The sequence below is a fragment of the Simochromis diagramma genome, unplaced genomic scaffold (assembly GCF_900408965.1).
Source record: "Simochromis diagramma unplaced genomic scaffold, fSimDia1.1 OVJJ01000321.1, whole genome shotgun sequence".
NCBI classification, from domain to species: domain Eukaryota; kingdom Metazoa; phylum Chordata; class Actinopteri; order Cichliformes; family Cichlidae; genus Simochromis; species Simochromis diagramma.
Window position 1 is genome coordinate 5433084 of NW_024386772.1, and position 23288 is coordinate 5456371.

The 23288-nt window shown below is 39.3% G+C and overlaps 1 protein-coding gene and 1 long non-coding RNA gene across 6 annotated transcripts in view; both read left to right on the forward strand.

Annotated features, from left to right (window-relative positions):
- Positions 1–22942, forward strand: LOC120741647. The gene is made up of 2 exons (XR_005697658.1): positions 1–20902; positions 21087–22942. It is a non-coding gene; the product is annotated as an uncharacterized LOC120741647 (long non-coding RNA).
- The window catches only part of asic2 (acid-sensing (proton-gated) ion channel 2), a 394155-nt gene that overhangs the window by 303812 nt on the left and 67055 nt on the right, over positions 1–23288 (forward strand). The window lies entirely within an intron of this gene.

Genomic DNA, 23288 nt, shown 5'->3' on the forward strand with positions numbered 1-23288 from the left:
ACTGTTGTTGTGATTTGGTGCTGTATAAATAAAATCGAATTGAACTGAATTCTCCTAAAATGAAAAACAAGTAAACAGGTTAATATTTTGACTTTTGTTGAAGCACAAGTGCATGTGGTCGGAAGCGGGGGAGAAAAAAAATAGGAGCCTCACCGGAGGTGCTGCATCAATGCTTAAAGACGTTACTTTGAAGGGAAGATCAAATTGAAAGCAGCTCTGATTTCTGCTTTTCTGGGCAGTTTTTATCATCTCTGGTGGCTTGATCGTATTCTGATAGGAAACTCAACAGATTACCAAAAGGTGGAATGCACCCTGCTGTCTAAAATATTCCAGTTTGCTGTGGCATTAAGGATTTATCTCCTGGCGTCCACTAAACCCAAATTCCTCCATTAGATTCTGAAGCCTGACTGAGCTTCAGAAAATATGCTCCCAGTGCTTCAGAGCAGTGGCAGTGCAGGAAATGATGGGTGGTGATCTGGCTGCCACACAGTCATGGAAACCCATGTCATGAATCTCCTAAGGTGCAGTTTTTTGTGCTGATGTTGCTTCTTGAGGCAGTTTGAAAGTTGGTAGTAAGTGTTGCCACCAAGGACAAAATTATTTTTACACACTGTGTGCTTCAGGACTCAGCAATCTCTGACTGTGAGCTTATGTGGCATACCACTTCATGGGTGAGCTGTTGTTGCTCCTAGGTATTTCCACATCACAATAACAGCCCAATTACAGCTGACAGGGGCAACTCTGGATGGACAGAAATTTGAAAAACTGACTTATTGTAAAGATGCCATCCTAAGACAGTACCGCTGAGCTCTTCATTTTGATCCACTTCATTGTAAGTTGTCATATATTTATCATTTAGACTGTCCTGGCTTTTATGGACCTGCCAATGATGTGGCTGAGGCAGCTGAGCGCAGAGATTTGGAACAGAATCGAGTATCTCTGATGGAGTTTGACAAAAAAGTGTGGAAATAAAGTTTACTCACCTATCTGCTGCAAGAAATGTTTTTCCTGTGATTAGTATGTGACTGCTTTTTTAATGGGCTTCTTCTTTGTTCTGAAAATTAACATGTGAGACAGAATTCACAAGCGTACAAGTGCACAAAATTATTTAGCGTTTGCTTGTTTGTTTTGGTATTTGTACCAGCTTCCAAGTGTGGGTGTTCTTTGGACATTGATGGTGTGTACTGGTATGCATGAGAGTCTCTGTACTCTGTTTACTTTATTACTGGCTGCCTCAGTTGGAAGCGCAGCACTCGGTTGACAGCAGAGGTCAGGGGCTGCTGCACCTGGATGGACCAGTGCGGATAAGCTGGCGGAAGTCATTTTAAGACCAGAATGCATTCCCCCTGCCTATCATCACATTTGATCAGGCAGAGGAACAGCAGAAGAAAATCAGAGACATAAAAAAAAATTGTCTTATTAAGAATCTGGCCTGCTTCTGACCTCACCAATCAGCTTGGGGTTATTAAGTGTTGCGATCTCATCTCCTTAAAAGTTTGCAGTTTGCTTCAATTCAAAGGGAGTTGTTTTTGTTGGTAAAATGCTGAGAGCAGAGCTGATAAGCTTCAATTCTCCCAGACTAACAGGTCAGCACTCTGAAACTAGGCAGCCCATCTTAACTTTTTATTTGGATGAGATTGGCACGGCTGTTTTACTGTCTCTTTTTTTTTCCTCATTGAGTGTGCGTGCAAAGGCTGTCCCCCGGCAGACCTGTTAAACCATTATCGGTCGTGTCTAGGCTTTTATGTTTGTCCACAGAACAAGACCAGCATGCCTCTGGGACAAAACTGCTGACTGCCACAAGCTGACAACCTCAACCTAAAAGCTTATCGCCCTCACTCTTCAGGCAGGGATTATGCAAATTAGAGACTCAGGTAAAGCATCAAATGGTCTGGGGTTTTCAGGACGACCGTGTTTCACACAAGGCATCTGACAGTACTGTGTGCATTCTGCATGGTAACCATAATTTCTGATGTCACAATACTGACAATATCTGCTTTGGACTTATTTTCATTTCTGTATTCATTTTATAGGTGCTTTCAGGAATTTTGTATAACTATGTAATACAATTTTTTTTTTTACCAGGTTCATCTTCTCCTACAAAAAAATCAGAAGGCTTTAATTTTTCTGATAAATGCTCAACATTTTTGGAAAAGGGATTCTTGGAAAGCATTGTGCTAGAGCTTGTATGAAATGCATTCTCTGTGTTTCGTGACAAAAGCGACAAAAATCAAGGCTAACAAATGAACTCAAGTAAAACTATACAGAAATGCAAAAACTCAAAGAGAAGAGAAAATGATCTCAGAGATGAAGGATTCACCAGAATACCAGGTAGAGGTGGGCTTTATCGATCTAGAGAAGCCAGCTGCCTCTGGTTTCTTGATTAGCCCCAAATCCAGCCAACCAGCAAACCTAAAAGACACACACACAAAAACAAAACACATGAGATCTGGAAGAAGACAGCAGCTGCCACCGAGTTAAAATTGCCTGCTAAGCTTATCTGGCGTCAGAGGGAACGGAAAGAAGTGATCATTCTTAAAGATTTCATGCTTTAAAACTGCCTATGCTTATTGAATTAAAGCTCGACACAGTTCTTACATCAGCCATCAGCCACTGTTCTCCTCTTATGAGCTCAGTGTCCTCTCAGCTGTTTCTGTAGCATCATAAAAATCCCACACCAGGCTGCAATAGAACAGCATATTAGAGACTCTCCAGCAATAGATTTGAAATAAATAAATAAATAAAAAAATAAAAATTCAACAACATAATTGCGTGCTCCATGAAAATATATCAGACCATCTGCTTTAATTTGGATACTCAATCAAGCACGCAGTGAAATGTTAAGTAATCTCCATGAAGTGAACAGTTTAAACTCTTCAGTCTGCGTCTTCAGTCTGGTTTTCCAGTTGATGGTGATATTAAATCGATTAACTCCACCAAGTAGCAGTTGTGAGTATGTTTGGATGCAGAGTGATTTATTTTATTTCGTATTTACTTATTTGTTTTCCTTTTAATTCCTTAATATAGTACAAAATGCATATTCCAGCCAGCCTATCCCAGCTGTCATTCAGCTGATGCAACCTGTACAGCATCCAGAGCTAACACACACACACACTCACAACTGCAGTCAATTTTGAATAACCAGTTTTCTTGACATACATTTTTTGGACTTAAGCAGGTTTAACAACAGAGAGCCCAAAGAAGCACAGGGAGAATGTGGAAAATCTACACACAAAGGCCCCAGCCGGTCGGTGGGTTCAAATCCAGCATCTTCTTGCTGTGAGCTGAACGTGCTAACCATTGCAACACCGTACGGAAATCAGCAAAATAGAAAATTCATGTTGAAAATTCATATGCCCTGAAGTGAGATGTGTTCTTAATATTCTTTCGAGTTGAGTTACGTCATCTCAACTCTGCTGGACCTGAATTTAGGTGAGGAGTACTGAATTTTTAAAATGTAGAAATCAGACCTTGGATGCCCTGCTGTTCCAGCTCCAGCCACATCCCATCACCTGCTGCTGGACTTCTTTCCTCAAGCTGGTGTTCTACCTAATACCTGCCCGAATTGTGGAAACACCAATTTAACAAAGTTTACTTCTGTTTTCATGAAGTCCCCCCGTTGTTTCAAATTCTCATACTTTATGCATCATTTTTAGAAAACATTCCTCTTTAATCTCCTCTTAGAGGAAGAGACAATCCCTCCTAATCAAGGATTTACAAATTTCACACGGCCTCATCCGTGTCAGGAGATTCTCCTCAGCTCCTCCTTTCCACACCTCTGCATTTTTTACCACCGACATCCTTTTCACGCTCCTGGCTAGTTGCATTCAAACTGACAATTTCCTTCATCTTTATCAGTTTTGCACACAGGACCAGAAATATTCAATCTTGGCTGGAGAAAATGAAGTTATCTTTTTTTTTTTCAGGTAAGCTTTGTTATGACCTCATTGATTTGAGGTATGTTTGTAAGAGTAATAAAGGAAATGATGAAATGTGAAATTAAGCCTGCGAGGATGCCTTGCAGAAACGCTTCACCATATTACAAGATATTGATTTTGTATACACAATGAAATGAAATGAAATGAAGAAGGAAGTTAACAGCTGCACTGTATAACCAAAAAATCATTGATTTGTTTGTTGTGTCGTAAAGATGAGGGCATTAATGACGAGGCCCCCGTTTAAAAGCTCCAGCAGTAAAATCGGAAGCATGACAATCCCCAAATGGCTTCTCAACAACAACAAGGCAAAAATGTTAAGAGATCAAGAGAAAGATCTGACTGCTTCGCTCCAGGCTGTAACATGAATTTTACAAGACAAAGGCAGCCACTCTAAATATACACAACTTTAGATGAAGCCTTCAGATACTGGTTCAAAGCCCAGGTCTCCTCTCATGCTGGGGTTAAGGGGCTTTGAATGCATTCTCTTAGACAGCAATTACACCAACACCCCCTAAAGGCTCAACCAGTACGAGATTAAGGTTAAAGTGAGGAGATCAGGTTAGATTAAAAAAAAGAAAGAAAAGGAAAAACGCCGTCTCAAAGAACAAACTTAGGACCAGAGTCCCACTGCACATAACTGTACAGTAAGAATCCTTAAAGATGAATTCAGCTGTTAATTAAAACCTGATTTGTGATCTGAATTGAGATGGATTCACGAACCTTCTGAAGGTCCAAAAAAAAGGGGAAGGGCAACAGTAAAACTTTGATGTTTTATGCTGATGTCAGCCTTGGAAATATGGAAATTCCCAACAATTAATATAGAAATCTAGTGTAGTGTATTAATGGGTTTGTGTTATATAATGTTGTATTGAAAAATAATGCTTTAAAGCACTCAAGCAAAGAAAGTGCTTATGTCCCCAAATTGCTAATAAATTGCTTTAAAGTTTGGAGATGGAAACTAAACTAAAGCCTTTTCCTAATCTGTGTTACCCTGACCTTTAACCTATGAGCTTGAAGCATATAATAAAAATGTGTACTTTGTTATCTTTACCCATATGATTGGAGCAGAATTGGCTGAAATCTGAGACATTAAGTCATGTTAATTCAGTCCGTCATTGTCGTATAGTGTCGTATTTAAAGAATTATATTTACGTATTATGTTGGAACATGTATTGCACAGCTCTCTTCATGCCCTTTCATATGATATGTTACTTGACATGGTTTGTCGAAATTTATTTTGACCTTGAGAGCTAAGAAAGAAGGTCAAAGTCAAGTCATGTCCTTCATGACCTGGTATATGACAGACATATCTACGACCTGGTATTTGTTGCAAAGTTTAAAGGAGATCCATAAAAAAATGTGGGTAATGTAAAGTTTTTACTGATTGTCACATTCTGTGTGACCTCGACCCAATTTTCAGAAAATAAAAGTAACTCAAGCTACTATCGATATCTGCCAACACACAAAAGCTGAAAATGACATCGTGAAAACTGTGGAGGCTAAAGTGCTAACACACAAACAGAACCGATCACATAAAAAATGCTTCCATTGTAAGCCCCAACAAGGAATGCTATTTATTTAATGTGCCTCCTTAATTTCCGATGAGGTTGGATCATAAACAGCAAATTAAAAAAAAAATACTTTTTTTTTTTTTTTTACATTTCTTACAGCGGTTTTATTTATGTGTGCTACTTTTTTCTTATCAGATTGTTATTAGCTAATTACTGTTTGGTCTAATCAGGTCAGAGCCCTGTAGTAGGCTATTGTCATGGCCCTCTGGTCTGTGAGTCAATACCCCAATTACACTAACCTGAGCCTGAATAGCTCTGATTACAAAGTGCATCATTAGTATCATAATAGAAAGCTGTTTTTCCCCCACTTTCTTTAACAAGAAAGCTGGACCGAGAGGTGTATAGCAGGTTAAGATTATCCGTAGTGCTCATTTATCATTTCTACTGTAGTTGCTTGCAGCAGTTTACACATTTTCATTGACAGTTTGACTGAATGTGTATATAAAATAATGTCAGAAAACCACTTAAGATGTCAAAGATTCCCACACTTTAATCTTTTCGAATAGTTTTTGTCTCTTAAAGAAGCTACTTTAAATAGTGCACAAAGGACAGCATCAGCTTGTATTAGACAAGCTGAAACTGTCATGTTGTTTTGTATTTAGGCTTTACCAAGTAATACATCATACATGTAGCTAATGTATGTGTACCACAAATGGGTCAGCGAGACCTCTAACACATATATACGGTATACAGTTGACATGTACTGCTTTGCCTGAGTGTTTATAGTGTGTTTGGTAGGTTTATGTAGAGTGAAATGAAGAGTAGGGAAAAGACAGATTTTTAAAAAAGTAGGTCAGGGGAGGTTTATGAGGAAATAAGCAAGCTGTATAAGTTGTGTGATAAGCGTGTCTTTTTCACATCAGTTTGAGTGCATCAAGTTTTGTCTTTATGCGACAGAATAGTGCCATTTGAAAAATCACTGAGGACAAGAGCAGAACCACTGACATCTTCAATATGAAAAAGGCTCAGCGCAAGAGAAAAAAACAAAAGTATCCAACAGAACAGCAAATGTTAAGCTGCTGCAGGCTGCTCTGTCAAAATTCAACACGAAGCAGGTCATTTCAGGACAAGCCCCACCTATTTTGATTCTTTGCAGCGTTTTGGTCTGGATCGTGTTTCACCACAAACAAAGGAATTTGTTCTACTATTTAACTGATTCTGTTGGAGGTTCATTTTTCCCATTCACGCGCACCCGCCCTATTTTACACATGCTTTTGCATCTAAAATCAAAGTCGATGACTTTAGAAATTATTGATCAAAAAATGTTCTCACAAACCTCTTACGTGCACGTTCAGTGTGAATTTATTCTGAAAAGAAGTAAAAAAATTGTGCAAAGACGTCCTCCCGTGCTCCGGGAAACTCAGCCTTCGTGTGTTTCCTCTTTTCTGTTGCCTGCCAGCTAGAATCGTCTCTCTTTTTGTCTTCTGATGTACTTTCCAAAGGTTTTTCTACAAACTTTTAACCTCTGCTGCTGAAAAAAAAATGACTCAAGCTACGTCTGATGGTTTAAAGTCATACCTCAAGTTAAAAGCATGTGTTCAGTATCAGTATATTTCAGCAATGAAAAAAAGGCATCCATATTCCTCTTGTCTTCTGACACATATTCAACTGACACAGGGGATAGGTAATGTTGATTAAACATGTGATTTTTACCACCTTTTTCATTTATGTAAGTCTAAGACTGGTAGAACTACCAACTTGTTGATTATTTTACTGTTTTAAATTAGTGCAGACAGTGATTTGTGAAAATGGCAACACAAAACAGAAAAATTGTCCCTGAAGCCAAGTTCGTTCAAACGAGCAACAGTTACTGTAACACCGGAGAGCAGATTTTCTTGTCTTGCTGCTGCCAGCATTTTCTTACTGTTTCAGGCTATGTGCCCAGTTGTTTTCTGATAAAAAGGAAGCTCTACTTTCTTTGTCCCCTCCACCCCTTACCCCCCTCATCAAAAGTACACTGGCAATAACACCAGTGGTCACAGGGTCCCACAAATAATTTAGTTGGCCCAAGGGGTGTACTACTCATTATTCAGGAATATACAGTGTTCCAGTTAAATTATTCAAGTGTGAGTAATTATTCAAATTCCCCTTTCTTTCCCCTCGGATTTTTACGGCGCTTTAATAGCAATCAAAGTTATTTCCTCCCTCAGTTCTGATTAAAGTCTGCCCTGTGTTCATTCACAATAAAACAAGTAATTAGCTCTACCAGATATTTTTAACATTTGTGCGTCAAATAAAGATGCTTGTTTGGCTTTGCAAGCAGGTTTTGGCTGTGTTTACAGAGGCTTATTATGATTATTTCTTGTTCATATTTCCAGGTTTATTCAGAGGTTTAGAAATCAGGATGCAATTACTGCTTTAGGTTGGAGTGTATGCCTGTTTGTTCTTCAAACAGATGTGATGCAGTAATCTGTATGTAGAGAGTGGAAGGATGTAGTGCAGTCAAGAAATTCCTGCAGTGTTACTTGGAGCTGGAAGAGCGAAGAGAAGAACAGACCGGAAGCAGTGTTTAGTGTCATATGTTCAAAGATGATACTGTTCGTTGAAGCTTCTGGGAGCAAATGCCTCTTAATATACGAGGGGTTTCAATCCAAATTTCTTCATAACTATACAGAAGAAGAAAAAATATCTGGCTTCTGGAAATTAATCGATCAATATTTAAAAAACACAGATGGTTCTGTGCTCACAAACGGCCAGATAAGGTCTTAAGAAGGATAAAATATACTTGGTTTATTTTCCAGCAGCGTTTTTAGGGGTTGGATTTACATCCAGTGCTGTTTTAAAAGAAATTCATATTTTTTTTCCCCACATTTTCACTACAAGCTAACTTGGTAATTTACTAATAATTAATTGTTAGTCCACACTCGGTGTTCATGTATACAAGCTGTGTGTCTTCATCAAATGTCTCAGTGCTTAGATACAGAACTTTTCACTGTCACAAAAAGTGCAGACAAAAGTGACTGAGAGTTATTACTCTTCAGACATTACAGTCTCGGTGAAAAGATGCTTCCCTCATTTTTCTTCATATAAGCCTTCTCGCTCACTCATTCAGCAGATCCATATTACAGAAGACCATTTTGAGACAGACAACCAATCAATTTATCCTTGAACAAAACCCAAGATTCATCTATGGACTCTAAAAATACTTTGAGTGCTGCAGCATGTTCATTAGTTATTTGAATACATCTTGCACAGGGTTGGCCCTGCATGGGACTCTAGAATTGACTTATAGGATGGCTATAGTACCTTTATTTTGAATCTTTCACATTAACTTCCCAACTAGTGATACTTGCCACTAAAAATGCTCCAGAACGGACCAACACAAGATGTTTTTCCAGACTATAGTTCCGTGGCTTGAAGGTGAGATCCGGCTATCTGTTTTGCCGTCTGTCCAATTGAGTTTAAACAGTATCCAAATGGGCGACTAATTTAAAGAAAAATGGGGAAAGGAAACCTTGTACACTTGTTGTTAAAGGCTCTGAAGATGCTTTGGCACTGGCAATAATCTCATTAAATAGCGGATTTTAACATGTACAGATATTGACCTAGTGGCCGTTGGCAGAATTGCAGTGTTTGCTTCTTCAAACTGTGCTATACAGTCAGTGAAGCACAGCAGTTAACATGCATGATATCCACATCACTTACTTTGCTTTTGCCGAGTGAGAGTAAGTTACATCACTTTAGGTTGTCTTAAATTAATGATATCATTGATGTAATTATGGGTTTTTGGTATTAATAGTGCCCATGTAGCCTCCAGTTTCTCTTTTAATAACAAGCATGTTCAAAACTGGTGAAAAAAACATGATTTTTCTTCTCACTAACTACATCAGAAAAATATAGTTGGACCTTTAAATGAGTTTCAGAGCTCAGGCAGTGATACTGATAGATATTGCAGTACATTTACAAATCCTTGTACAGTGCATATAAAATATAATAAAGTCCATGACATTTTGTGTACTTCAGCTACTTGTATTTTGTATCTGATGACTTAAAATCTATCATAACAGAAAATGATACGAAGAAAGTTGCATCCTAGTATGACAGTTAAAATAAAGTAAATGATCTGCTGCTCTCATATCAACAAGTAAAAAGTGTCATGGAGGCATTGATTTATCCCTGTGGTAATTTATGAGGCATTAGAGTACAGTGGTGTGTCCATATTTCATCTATAATTAGGATCATCCATCTACTTTTCTATTTAAGAGGAGCCTAACTGTTTTTTAAAAATATAAATATATCTGAAGGGTCAGTGATATTTCACCAGCTGATCTTGACAGCGCTTTAGTTATTGGTTGCATTGAAGTTGTTCAATGTCAAACATGAGTGGGGTTTTTTTTTTTTCCTTGGTGTGTCCTTGTGGTTGTAATTGGACCTCACCAGGAGCAAAATCTTCCCTTTTATTCCCTGTCATTATAGTTGGACTACAAAAACAATTCCTCTCAGAAATGTCATTGGGGATTAGGGCTTAGTCTTACTGAGACGTCATTAGTTTTCCATCCTCTGCTCTGGGCAGCGGAGCTTTTCTCTCTGGCTGAAAAAAGTACACATCTAGACTCATCCGTTGTCGCATCCTGAAGAACAGTAAATGGCTCTACAGGGTCTCAGGGTTGCTCTGTCATGTCTTTCCATTTCTCTTGGTGTCAATAATGGGTGGACCTTATGTCATGGCCATTTGTGGTAGAACAGGAGACCTCCTCCTCCTTCTCCTTTTTTTTTTTTATGGGAGTATCTAAAGATGCTGGCTGTCAGATTCTAATCCAGCACGACTAACAGCCAGCTCCCCTCACTCGCATAAAGTACACTCCCAGTTCTCCCCTCTCAGGATCCTGTTGTTGCTGCTTGCTGGGCTTATTGCTACCTCTGTTAAGCCTTAGCAGCATTCTCTCCAGCTGGAGCAGCAACCACCTGGAACACAGATAAAGACAATCGATGGATAGATATCCGTGGTTTGCTGCAGGTGCCGAATGAAACAGGGTAGGTTGTTTATAATGTAATCTCACTAGGGATAAAAGCATTTAATTGTGAGCCAGGTTACGTGCACAGTCAAATGAATAAAGATCAGTACTTGAAGCATCCATTTGCATCTTGATTCCTGAAAGACAGGGTGACAAAACACTGCGGTTTGCATCAAATCACATCACAGTAATTCATGGAGAGGATGTGAGGATTACCACAATTATATCATGTTCCCCCTGTGGCTGGGTTGTAAGACCCTGTTCTGTAATGAAGACCGCAGAGATACCATAAATGTGCCCTGATTAATAACCTGGCTAATGGGTTAAACAGAGATGATTTCACTCTGACCTGCAAGAGCTCATACTAGTTAATCACCTGTGGGATTCCACTGGTCATGAGTCAAATGGATTCACATCACATTTAACAATAGAAATCTAACAAATGGATTTAGTCAACTTGGGGGGTGAACAGTATGGAAGCCACATTTACATTATACACATGGTGCTTTAAATTAAATTTTCCTCTCTCCATTAATCCCCTACAAGCTCATTTTTCTATTTCTTATTCATACCGAAGTGTCTTCGATTCATTCCCCCCCTAGCCTCACTGTAACCATCCTCCAATCATCCTTTGTATTCCTGATTATCCCATCCCATTCACCCCCCTGCTGATCCTCTACTTCTATGCAAAATGAATAGAGCAATTGCTCTGGAGAAGTACTCCATATGTTCTACGAGTTATTTATCAATATGCCATCAGCAACATGGTAACTTTAAGATCCTTTCCCATTTGATTTTTTTCCACCAGAGGTACACTTGGACTTAAAAACTGCTGGGCAACCAGTGGATTGTGAAGTTCTCATATTTTTTTCAGATATGTTAAACCTGGGGGGGAGCAAAGTTTTGCGTGCTTCTTAGAAAGCCCGACAGCATCAGCAGGGACCGGGAAAGTGTGCCATGAAGAATTGATCTGTGTTGGACAGAAGATGAAAGAGGTGAAGCATAAAGGAGCACGGGGACGAAAGACTTCTAATTAAATTGGACAGATAAAGGGAGGATGAAAAGCTGCATGAGTGTGCTGAAAAAAGGTTGGACTGTTTGAATACAGCTGTGCTTCCACCGTGAGGTAGTGCGGATCGTAAGAGACGACCATGAATTTGACTGTGGTTTGATGTTTCAAAGAACCAGCTGACTGTGATTACAAAGCTCTTCCCTCCTTGAGTAAAAATGATGAAAATAAATTCCAAAGTATCGTTTTCATTATTTTTAATGGGAAAAAAAATTATAATTGTCAGTAAAAAGTCCACCAAACCAACCAAGTATCCCCCTCTTCCCAGCTGTATCAGCCCTATTCCAGTGGTTTACAGGAAACATGATGCAAAGAGTCTTTTTTTGTTCCAGGGTTTGAATATAAAACTCCAGCGCTGTTCTTTGGTAACCGGCCTAAGAAAATGAATGAAACGTCTTCACTAAAGCGGCAATTGTACCCTACTGTGCAGTGATAGTGTAATCCAGCAAACAAGCTTTTTCGCTTCAGAGAAGCTTCTGTCTGCCGGCCCCCGTTAAAATACACGGTTGAAATAAAACGTTTTTGATTGGTCAAAGTAAGCACAAGCTGGAGCTTGATGGGGAATATTTATACTTGAACCGTTTCTTGTTTTAATGGAATTTTCTACAGTTGCAATCCGTACATATGCTCTTCAGTTAGCTGAGTCAAATATGTTAGTCATGTTGTACATCAGTTCATTTTTATTTCAAACATTTCAAACATGTGCCTTCGCAATCATTACAAAATATCATTCCATTATTTGTTTGAAAAGGAGTAGGCAGAAGTATTATTCGTCCCTACCCCCTCAAGTTGTTCACATTGTTCATTATAAACATGTTTCTTCACCATTCCCTGTGTTTTGTGAACTGTCTGAAGACTTCGGATTATGTTCGTGTTCATAGGAGAGTTTTGTGTGGATATCTGTCTTGCCCTTAAATAACCAGAGTGAAAGCTGATTCTGTATTCTTCGTACTGAGTCAAGCAACTTTCCAGCAGGTTTTGGCCTCAGTTGGGGTTATGAATTGTCACTGGTTCTTTTTCTGTTGATTCTGACTGGACTTTATGGTGCAGAAAAGTTTGTCTGAAGCCAAGGGTCCCTGCCAGAAACAATGGATTGCTTCCTTCAGGCTAAGAGTAAATTGCTGCCTCAGGTTAAGGGGTTTTAGTTCTTTTCTTTGTGAGCGGCATGAGATCAGTAAGATGGGGCAGTGGTGGAAGCCCCAGCTTTCGATTTACTGGTTGGTTTATGTTCTAACCCTTACCTTTGGCCATGAGCTTTGGGTAGTGACCTGAGAGACAGAGTGTGGAATTCACATGTGGGGTAAAAAGCTGCTCTTCTTTTGTAAAAGGAGAAGAGACAAGCTGTGGGTTTTTGGGCATATTTAGCTGGTAGGAGGCATCGGGGAACACACAGATTGCGCTGGAATGATAGTATATCTCATCTGGCCAGGGAACGCCTCCGGATCTCCCCTGGAGGAGCTGAAAAACTTTGCTGGAGACCAAACTTGAGATGAGCAGGGAAGGGGAAAAAAGGCTGTTAAAAGTCAGGTATGAGTCAGAAAATTATTTTTTAAAAATAATACTGCGCCCTACATGAGACCCGAAAGTATGAATAATTTATTTTTTCTTTTAGGTGCTGATTTATGTTCACCTTTGTGGGGAAAACCTGATCGTTGCAGCAAAACATTTTAGGTTTTATCTAATTTAGTCTTTAGTTAGCATTGACGTGAACATGTGTGACTCATCTGCGCTGTTAAATTCACTGAATAAGGTTATCAGAATAAGAAAAAATGCCCTATTCACAGGAAAAGTAGCCCAAATATGGTGTTTCAGTCTTCTTCATCTTCATCTTCACGCTTTCAAATCAAGAGATTTGAAAGTGTGGTACTCATCTCCATTTCAGTCAGAAAATGCCAAAGGGCCAAGTGAGGAAAGATGGTAGACTCTCCAACATGCAGATGGCTGAAGATAGAGGAGGGTGATGTTGTAAGTGAACAGGTCAGCTAATGACTTCAGTTACAAACTTAATGACGAGCTGTCTGAATACCGTTATTAAAAGTTTCATGCTGAAAGGTCAGTTTTTTGTGCACTCTGACTTTCCCCTTGTTATCTTCCCCGACGTACCAATAATTTGACTCATTTTGATTGCATTTCTTTCATTTTGGGTTCTATATTTAGTTTCACTTCCTCCTCAAAGAATGATCCAGTATTCATGCTTCAGTGTTACTCACCCTTCAAGTGCTTCTCCCTCTCCTCCAAGACATCATCGCTTGCTTGTCATCCGCGTTTTTCTTTTAATTTAAAGATACAGAGTGTGTCGGGCATACCGTCTCTCTCTCACACCGGGACTGTTTTCTAGTTGCTGGAGCAAATATTGAGATGAAATGGAGGGTCGCAGGCAGATGTGGAGGGGGAATGGCAAGATAAGGCAAGAGTGAGACTTTGGGGAGAGAGGAGAATGGGAAAAGATAAAATGAAGGATGAAGAGGGAAATCAACATGAAACAGAGTGAAAAAAGTGTCTCCAAGGTCAGCTCAGCAAACGGTGTTAAAGGGATATAAGATTTTCTTTTTCGGTGTTTCACAACTGCAGTGCTCCAGTCAAAACAGGAAGAATAGACAATTTCTCTGCCTTATTTTTCTTTGAAAAGGAAAGATCTCATTTTATGGTAAAGACTAGTAATCAGACCTTTCTTTAAAATTCCCACTGTTGTTTTCACAAAGATATGGTCAAACTGCCTCGTCTCTTTTGCTGGATTACATTTTTTTTAAGGCGGCAGTCTCATGGCAAAACAGCTTCATTACTGAGATACAAAGAGCTGTTTTCATACGCTGTTTGCTGCAGGTTTGTGTTCATGTCTCTGCAATTGATAATCTGCAGTATCACTACTGGACTATTATTTATCTGCCAGCTGTACTTTGTTGGCAAGACCACAGAGCCTGGCAAGGAACACTGAGGTTACCAAATAGATTTAATGAAAATAAAATCAAAAATAAAGATGTTTACACAAAGTTTATTTGTAGCTCTGCGCTGAGCCTGGCTCAGACCAATCAAGTGTGCGTCTTTCCCATCCAGTCAGAAGTTGGGAAGTTCTAGATTTATTCAGGCACTGAAAAGGTAACAGTACTGTTTGCACGTTCTGATTTGGAGAGCAGCTTGCCTTCTCGTGTGCATCAGAGCCAGATATCAGGCACAGAATAAATTCTGAGGGCTCAGATTGCACACACTGTCTCACTGCTTATGACAAATCACATCCTCAAACACAAAACCTGATTTGATTCTAGTTTTTGTGTATAACTCAACTTCAGTGTGGTTTGCAAACCTCTGGACTTCAGCAACACCCATCTCCCAAGTTGACCGCTAAAAAGGGCTCTACTAAAGATCCTGTATTCTTCAATGCTGTTTTTTTATTGTTTCTCGCAGCAGATTAATGCAAAATGCTGAAAGTCAGTTTTTCTGAGTAATTTTGGACAGTAGTACCTACAAAATATGCTTTAGATCAAGTGTGTCTGTCAGGTTTTTAGTATTTTTCTAAAATTTCGGTGCTTTGGGAGTTGCTGAATTAATGTGTTGGTTTTATTTATATCTAGGATATAGGATTATGTTTTGCAAATTGTTTCCTCTCAGCCATCACACCCCGTTCTTCATACATAAACGTCTGGCTAAAGTATGCAAATGTGTGTATTTATATAGAGCCTGTTTTCTGAGTAAACTTTGATGCTAAGCTGTTCTCGTCTTCACCAGCGCTTCATCGTCTGTTGTCTCAGATTCTGAATTGCTTTGCCTTTTCAAATACAAATCTCACTGAACTCCAAAACTTTCTTATTTGAATCTTTCAAAACATTGACAAGAGAAGAGGAGATGTTTATAAAGTAGTGACGAAGACAGTGGTGGAGTGGTTGACAGCGTAGACAGTAGCCTCGGGCAGCAGCATCACACCAACAGTTCAGCGTAAGAAGGACTGAGTGGCCTGACACTGTGTCCTCAGCGCTGCGGTTCAAACTATCAGTCCAAGCCTCGGGGTTCAACACTGAAACAATATATACTCTGGCCATTTTTTTTTATATATATATAGCTGGTCTTCTGGCAGTTTTCTATCTGCAGTGTTTCCATGATAAAAAAGCACCTTTCTTTTTTTGAGTTATTTTCATTATTTTTCTACCCTTTGCAGGTCTTCTGTCTTCTTTTACTCTAAAGAAATATGCCAGTGATATAAAAAATAACCAAAAATATAGTAGACAAGCTTCAAGCTTAATTTTTCACCACAAATTCTAAATTATATTGTGTTTTATATGGATCCCCCTTTATGCCCAGGACATTCCTCCCGCTTGTGCATCCTAACGTTAGATGGATGACAAAACTCCGGCCTGCTTCCGACTGTTCCCGGTCGCCTCCAGCAAGCAGCCTGCTGTCGCTCACAATTTGAAGAACGATTTGTGACTGCATGGCTATGCAGCCAGGCAGGCTGAGTCGTAGGTACAGAATAGGTCTAGACATCCAGACACTCAAGAAATAAAAGAACACATTTAGAGACGATTGAGGAGAAAAGGGATATATTTTATTTATATTTTCTTTCTGTGTGGCTGGTTGTGTACACTTCAAATAAAGGGAAATATGAGTGGAGGGGTTTTAAGGGAGCATTGTGTGCCAGACAAAAGAAAATAAACCTGGAGCAAAAGAATCTGGCATTAAATATTTTTTCCTCCTCTTGTTCTTTTTGAAAAATGCACAAACTACATTTCATAAATAGCCAAAGATCAAACTGCCTAAAACCACAAGTTCTGCTAAAGCAGTTATGGAGTGATGTAGCACTTCACTTTTGGAAATTTACAGTGCAGTTTTAAAGCCTTCTTGGGATTCATCACATTTATTGAGGCTACTGTAGTAGTAGCAAAAAGAGTATACAACTCCCACTGCCACTGTAAAGCATTAAACTCAATCTCAACAGAAATGCAATAAGCTCAGGGACAGGATGGACAGATGTGAGGCTAGAGGACAAATGGAAACCATAAAATTCATTAGCACTGGCTCTCACCATCCATCTGCTAAAAGAAAATATAACCTCTGCACAATGAATGCATGGGACACTAAGAGACTTGGGCTGACCTAACAGAAGGTAGTGGCTTTTTGGGTTTCTTGTCGATGACTAATTTTAACACTTTGTGCTCATGTGATAGAATTCACAGAGTTTTGGCCTAAACCGACACTTGTTTGTAGAAACTTTGAATATCGCACTTTATCCAGCAACAAAAAACAAAATCTAATAAAGTCATATTTCATGTAGCCTATAAAAATGTTTATATTGATGAGGTGAAACATCTTTTTTTTTACAGCTGGCATTCTCACGTGCTGTCAGAGCTGCCTGAAGTCGAACTTTTATTTCTGTGAAATGAGAAGATGGCTTCATTATTGGCTGTTCAAAGAAATGCTGTAAGATAGAGGCAATATGATTTCATGTAGATTTGAAATTCCATGTTAAACTTTTAGTGGGCTTTTTTTCCCCTTATCTTTTTATCTTCTCTTTTTTGATCGTTTCAAGTGTTCCTGTGAGAATTTAGCGAGAGTTTAGTGTTGTGTGTGACGCTCTGTGTAGTTAATAACTTATGCAGCGGAGGTTTCTGAATGGGAGGTTGTTTTAATGATTTAATGGGCCATTCAAAGGATTCATTCTACTGGGAGCTGATGGCGGCTATCTGAAAGATATGAGGCTGCCATTTTATAGCTGGAGGGGACTCAGTGGGAGTTTTTTCCTCACGCCACGTTGTACCTGCGTTTACCCTGCATTTAGCTGTGCAACAGTTTTTCATGCTGCAAATTGAATATTGCACATTTTCTTGCTAAAAGAGCTAAGAAGACGTTTGCTTTGGCTTTGTTGCACATTTTGACAGCTCCCCAGAGAATTTTTTTTCCTACCTCCCTTTAAAGACCTCCCACCTAGAAACTTTTGCTCCTTAAGGGGAGAAAAGCTGTTAGATTTCTTTGTCACTTCTTCCTCCAGAGTTCAGCATGTCCTCTGTCTCATTCCTAAGCTCAGCTTTTGGAATAGCAAATGATTTGATACCTGAAGACCATTTTTGCACACAGATGTGGAGATTGAGAAAAGATATGTGTGATAGCCTGCTGATTCTGCAATCATTCCAGGGTACCTGCTAAGTATAGGGAATGCCTCTGATAATATTCGAGTCTTGCACAAGTTTTGCAAGTAAATGCAAAGTTGGACATGTCATAGCAGGCAGGATTTGAATCTCCAGGTGGAAGCATGCTCGTAATATTTCCTCCTAAAAATAAGTTCACTGTATGTTCAAGATAAGCATGTTTTTGGAAGGACACACTGATTATAGCAGCACATCACATATTCTTATTTCCAGAAAATATGCAGATTGAGTCCAAAGCTTTTCTTTATCTGTGTAAGGAAGCATATCCAGTGCTGCTTCCCAGTTGAGTACCTCTTCAGAGAGCACCACTAATCAAAAATTAAGTGTGATTTGTAGCTTGGAAAAAAAAAATGGGACAGAAAGGCAGTCCCTGCTGCTCATAAATCTGGTATAACTGAAAATTGGTAGAACACACAGAAGACACCTGGATAATTTAACACATTTTAGGTATTTCAGGGGCATCTCTGAGAAATCATGTTTTTCCAGCAGGTTGATGTGGAGGATGGCTGTAGATAATCATAAAACTGAAAACATATTTTGTAAGCTCTATTTAAATCTGGGCCAAAATATTATGGGAAAATTGACAAATATGTAAAATTTTAATGCTGCTAATTAGAGCTTTTCCAACCAGTGCGAGCTGGGATAGGCTTCCAGCCCCACAGCAACCCTGGGTTGAATTTAATCTTTTGCAGACATAGGCTTGTAAAATTTTCCATCAAAGAACCAATATGTTTTAATGTACCTTCTCAAAACTTGCACTGAAATTCAGTCAGCAAGGTTTCATGCTCCAACTGTGTGAGTCGTCTAAATCTAACTGTCTATTGAGAAAATAAATGGCCTTACCTTCTTGTGGAACATCAGATGCCAAAAGTCACTCATCCTACCGTGACGCTCCATTGCCGTGATCATACAGTAACCAGATCCAGTTGAGAGATATCCACAGTGGAAATTATGCCTCACATGACCTTTTGGTACAGTGAAAAGTGATGTGTTTGGTTTTGACCTTTCATGATTTCGGAGTGATTCCATCCCATCGCAGAGGTGTTTTTTCCCCCTTTCTTTTTCACAATAAAAGACAATCACAGAGACTCCACAGTTCTGTGAAGCTGGACTCTATGCACAGTACATTAATTTGTTGACGGTCATTGCGACGTAGAGCCGTAGCAGATATTAATCTTTGGTGGCTTCTCATTTGCTGCCGGGCTGCCTCGCTGGGCTGTCACTGAGTGTTCCTGCTTCACAATGAGCTCAATCAGAGAAGAGATGGACTGAGTTCTCTCTACTTATCACTGCAGCTCAGCAGAGTGTGGCTGAGTCATTGCAGCTGGCTTGTATCATCAGTCACCTTACAGAAGGATTTTTATTCCCGTCAGAGTTAAATGTCAGTGACACCGTAGCCCAAGGTGCAACACTCACACTGGGAGAGCGCTATGCCTATTGACATTCACCTCATCGGAGAGAACAATCAGACCATATCTTAGATGGTTCTTCACACCCACACAGATACTCATCGGTGGCAAATGCTAGACTGTATTATCTGCGTGTTTAAACCACATAGTCCTCAGTTTGCTCTGCAGGAGACACACACAAGGGCTTTAAATGTTTCCTGGAATTGCACATTTCCCTTTGTGCTGGCAGTATTTTTATTCATGGCTAACTTTGGTGTGAATCTTTCTTTGCCACATTGTCTCTAATTTCAAAGGATGTTTATCTTATCCTCTTTGCTGTTTTTTACTCTTGCTTCCTCCTTTCCAATTCTTTTCCAAACCGAAGCGGCACTCAGCCACAGTGGGCGTGACAGGGCATTGAGCTCAGAGTGGAGGTGTTGATCTGCCGGTGACAGGCACTTTCACTGCAATCAGAAAGCCACGACAATCCTCACATTAAATGTCATTATACAGACCTACGGCTTTCAAATAGAAATGTGAAGGGAGGATGAGGGTGGGAAAAAAAAGAGACAGCAGACATGGAAAAGACCGAGGAGGAGTGAACAATAACCGCTTCGTTTTTGCCCATCTGCCTGTAAATTATTTTTCAGTTTTTATTGCGTTCACAAAAAGAAGTGATAGCTGTTTCTGAGTTACAAGATGCTCACTAGTTTATAAATTAATGGTCCCCAACGACTCCTCACAATGCACGGTCATTAAAAGTAGCATTTTACAAGGTAATTTATCTTCCTTGAAGATTTAAAGACCAGGTTGAGTTGCAAGCAAAGCCGGTGGCTCATCAGACGCGTCTTGCAGTCGTTTGCTTTAAATTCACATTTGATGTTGAGAGGCATTTTGTGGGGATCTCTGCATAGAGGCTGCAGTGTTTGTGTGTATTGGCATGGCTGCTTAAGTGTTTGATCAGACACTAATTAAAAGTCAATTAGCCTGCAGTCCATTTGGTGACTGACCTCTTTAAACACAGGAAGCAACGGGGATATGAAGAGCTCCCCAAGCTCATTATTTACCACGACACTGTCCCTATCCTTCTATTTACCGCTACCTCATACTGTCTGTCCCCCTGCATCTGTCTCTCTGTCTGCCTTATTATAGACCACAGACATAATCACATCTGAATTAAACACGGGGAACAAACTATGCTGTAACTACTGACCATCACAACATTGCTATTGTTGAGACGTGCATGCTCTAAATAAGGCTTTTTAAGTGCCTCCACTCTCCACACTCTCGACTTTTCTTGATAGAAGCTGCTTCTCTCTTCGTCTTGAAATTGTCGGGCCGACGGGCTTTCTCTTTGGCTTTCAAGGTTGTATTGTTGCTTGAATGGTGAGAGAAATAGAGAACACTCAGTCAAAACCCTCACCACCATTTACCACTAATACTACTTAATGCTGCCATTTATTTTCCAGTTTGAGTAATTATTGGCTGCTGCAGTGGAAGTTGTCAGGAAAGTGTCACTAAATCCTGTTGCTGGATCAGAAGCTTGACTATCGGATCATTTATCTCTCTCCTAAGAGAGCCCAAAACCAAATGTTAAGAGATAGGCATTAGCAGCCTGGAAAGGTAAAGATAAATCTGCCACCGAAACTAGATTTAAAGAGGTGTAGTATCAGTAAATCTCAAGAGCAATTAGTAAAAAAAGAAAGATTTGGCACAATTATAAAAGACAAAACCACTGATTTTAGCGTGGGCCAACAAATACTCATTAGAAGAATGTTAAAATAGGATTTCAGCAGTGCACCAGATCACAAAAAATATGAGATAATTGCCGAGTACCGTGCAAACAAGTTGAGCTGCTCCTCATTTCTTTGTATTTTGCTTGCAAGCAGCCAGATGTTCTTGAAACTTTTTAAAGCGGCCGCGAGCGAGAGTTCTCCGGGCTTACTGAAGGTCTTTCAAAGCTTCGTTTTGCATGTTTGTTGCTTTTTCACTCATGTTAGGTTCAGTCCTTGAATCTGATCAGTTTCAGAGGGATATTTTCCTGTTTGCTGAGCCACGTAACACGGACCTATAAATCATTCAAGCACAAAAAAGGTCAAGCGATGAACCATGGGTGTGTCTACACATAACAGACATCTTAACAAGGAACGCATTTTAAATTAGCAGCCTGTTCCCAAAAAAGTTTCCCTATTTCTTTAGTTGAAATACAAAAAAACGCCAGAGATAACACACTTTGACAAGCATAAAATAATATTTTTGCTCCAGCACATTAATTCTCAAAGAACTATTAGCCAGAAACTTGGCATATTTCAGCCTGGTTTGCATTGTGTCGTTAAAAAATTTGAAACTGGAAGAGTGGCGGACAAAAGGAGACCTAAAAAAGGTCTAAAAAATAAACTGTCTGCAGCAGATAAAGAGTATCTGAAGCAAGTTGTAATCCATGTAGTTTACTGCTCCTCACTGAGTAATTGTGTTTCTACTCAAAGCACTTAGAAACTTTTCAGTACCAGAAACCTTTTTTCAAGGAACTCCTGCATTATTGTCTATGCTTCCACTGCAGTCTAAAGATTTTTGTTGTACACATGGCTGTTTTCTAAATGACCAGATTACACCTCTGCTATCAGTCTTTCTTCTGATCTCTCTGTGTCAGAGCTGCAGGTCCGTGTCTCTGTTTTGCAGGTGGTATAGACACACAGAGTAGAGCATCCTCAGCATGTGGTTACATTCACAAACATCTCTTTGTGTGCGTATCACCTCTTTCCCCATTTCAACTCGTCTTTTACCGCAACCGACCACCGTTGTGATCTTTTTCATTTAAATGGGGGATACATTTGAAAGTTGCACATACATATAATAACAAACCATTTCTACATTGTGATTTAACACAAGCAAATTGAACTAAAGATCACTGTGAGACGAGTGAGGCAGATTGGCTGAAATGCTGCATGTAAGCTGCTTGAGAGGCTATAATGAGAAATGCTGAGTGTTGCAAACCCACCTCCAGAGTTCCTGAACATTCAGACAGTACTACACCCGAGCAAGAACGTCCCGTGGAATAAAATAATTCCCCCAGAGCTTAATTCAGTCTTTGGTCCTTGTGATCAATCCCAGTCTATGGGTGAGAAAAAGTTCTGTGTTGTAAAAGTGGCTGATGACTCACATCCAGTGATCAACCTTGACTAGAAATTATTGTAGTTTTTTTATAATTGCCCCTGTACGAGATCGGTCGTGCTGAAAATTGCACTTCATCTTATTGCAAACATGACTGTGATATGAAAAATATCAAATTTAATTAAAACCGCATAATATTATTAATTAAAAACCTCATAGTAGCATTTTGCCCCAATGGAGCACTTCGCTTACTTATGGTTCCCAGGATATTTCAAAGTAGAATGGGAGGTAAAGCCTCCATCTTTCAGGAATTAGTCTGATACATAGGCAGTCAACGTGTCAAAGTAAGCATAGACTGCATACAATAAAATACTGTATCTTCAAATTTATATTCCAATTCCATCTGTCCATCCATTCTCTTCCGCTGATCAAATTCAGCGTCACGGTGTGTATAATAGTGCTAATCTCCAGACCACCATGTTGCCCATTTTTTTTCAGTGTCTGAAAGTATGCAAATCGCGCTTGTGTTTACCAAACTTCCTGGGCTGTAATGGCAGGGGAAAACCAAATATTGGTTAGTCAGTTTTTTTCTGGCACTTGCTCACTAAGAATGGATTTTGTGCCAAGAAAAAACTTTCCCTTTTTTTTTTTTAAAAGGAAATGGATCAAAGGAAGAATTTATTCCCACTTAGGTTTAAAGGTCTTACCTGTTACATTCAGTATAATTTGTGCGATTGTATGCGTGTGCTAGTTTGAGCTTTTAACAGATATGCAGGTACAAAAGAGAACGTGACTGGTTTCCTGATCAGTGCATTATTTTGTAATTACAGTCACACAAAGGTGATCGAGTTTATTTTTATCACAAGTTGTGGAAAGTGTTTTAAAAATGGCTGAAAACTCATTAACAATGACTGACTTGCTTTTTTTATATGATATTCTGAGGAATAAATTCCTGTTTAAAAGACACGGGTCACACAGAGAGCAAAATGTTCTAAATGAAAGCTACATTTTATTCATTAAGAGAAAACAAAATCAAAACATCAACAAGGTTATAAATAATCATTTGTATTTTCAATTATACTTTCGTCCCTCTAAGACGTTACTTTTTGTAAGGAAGAACAA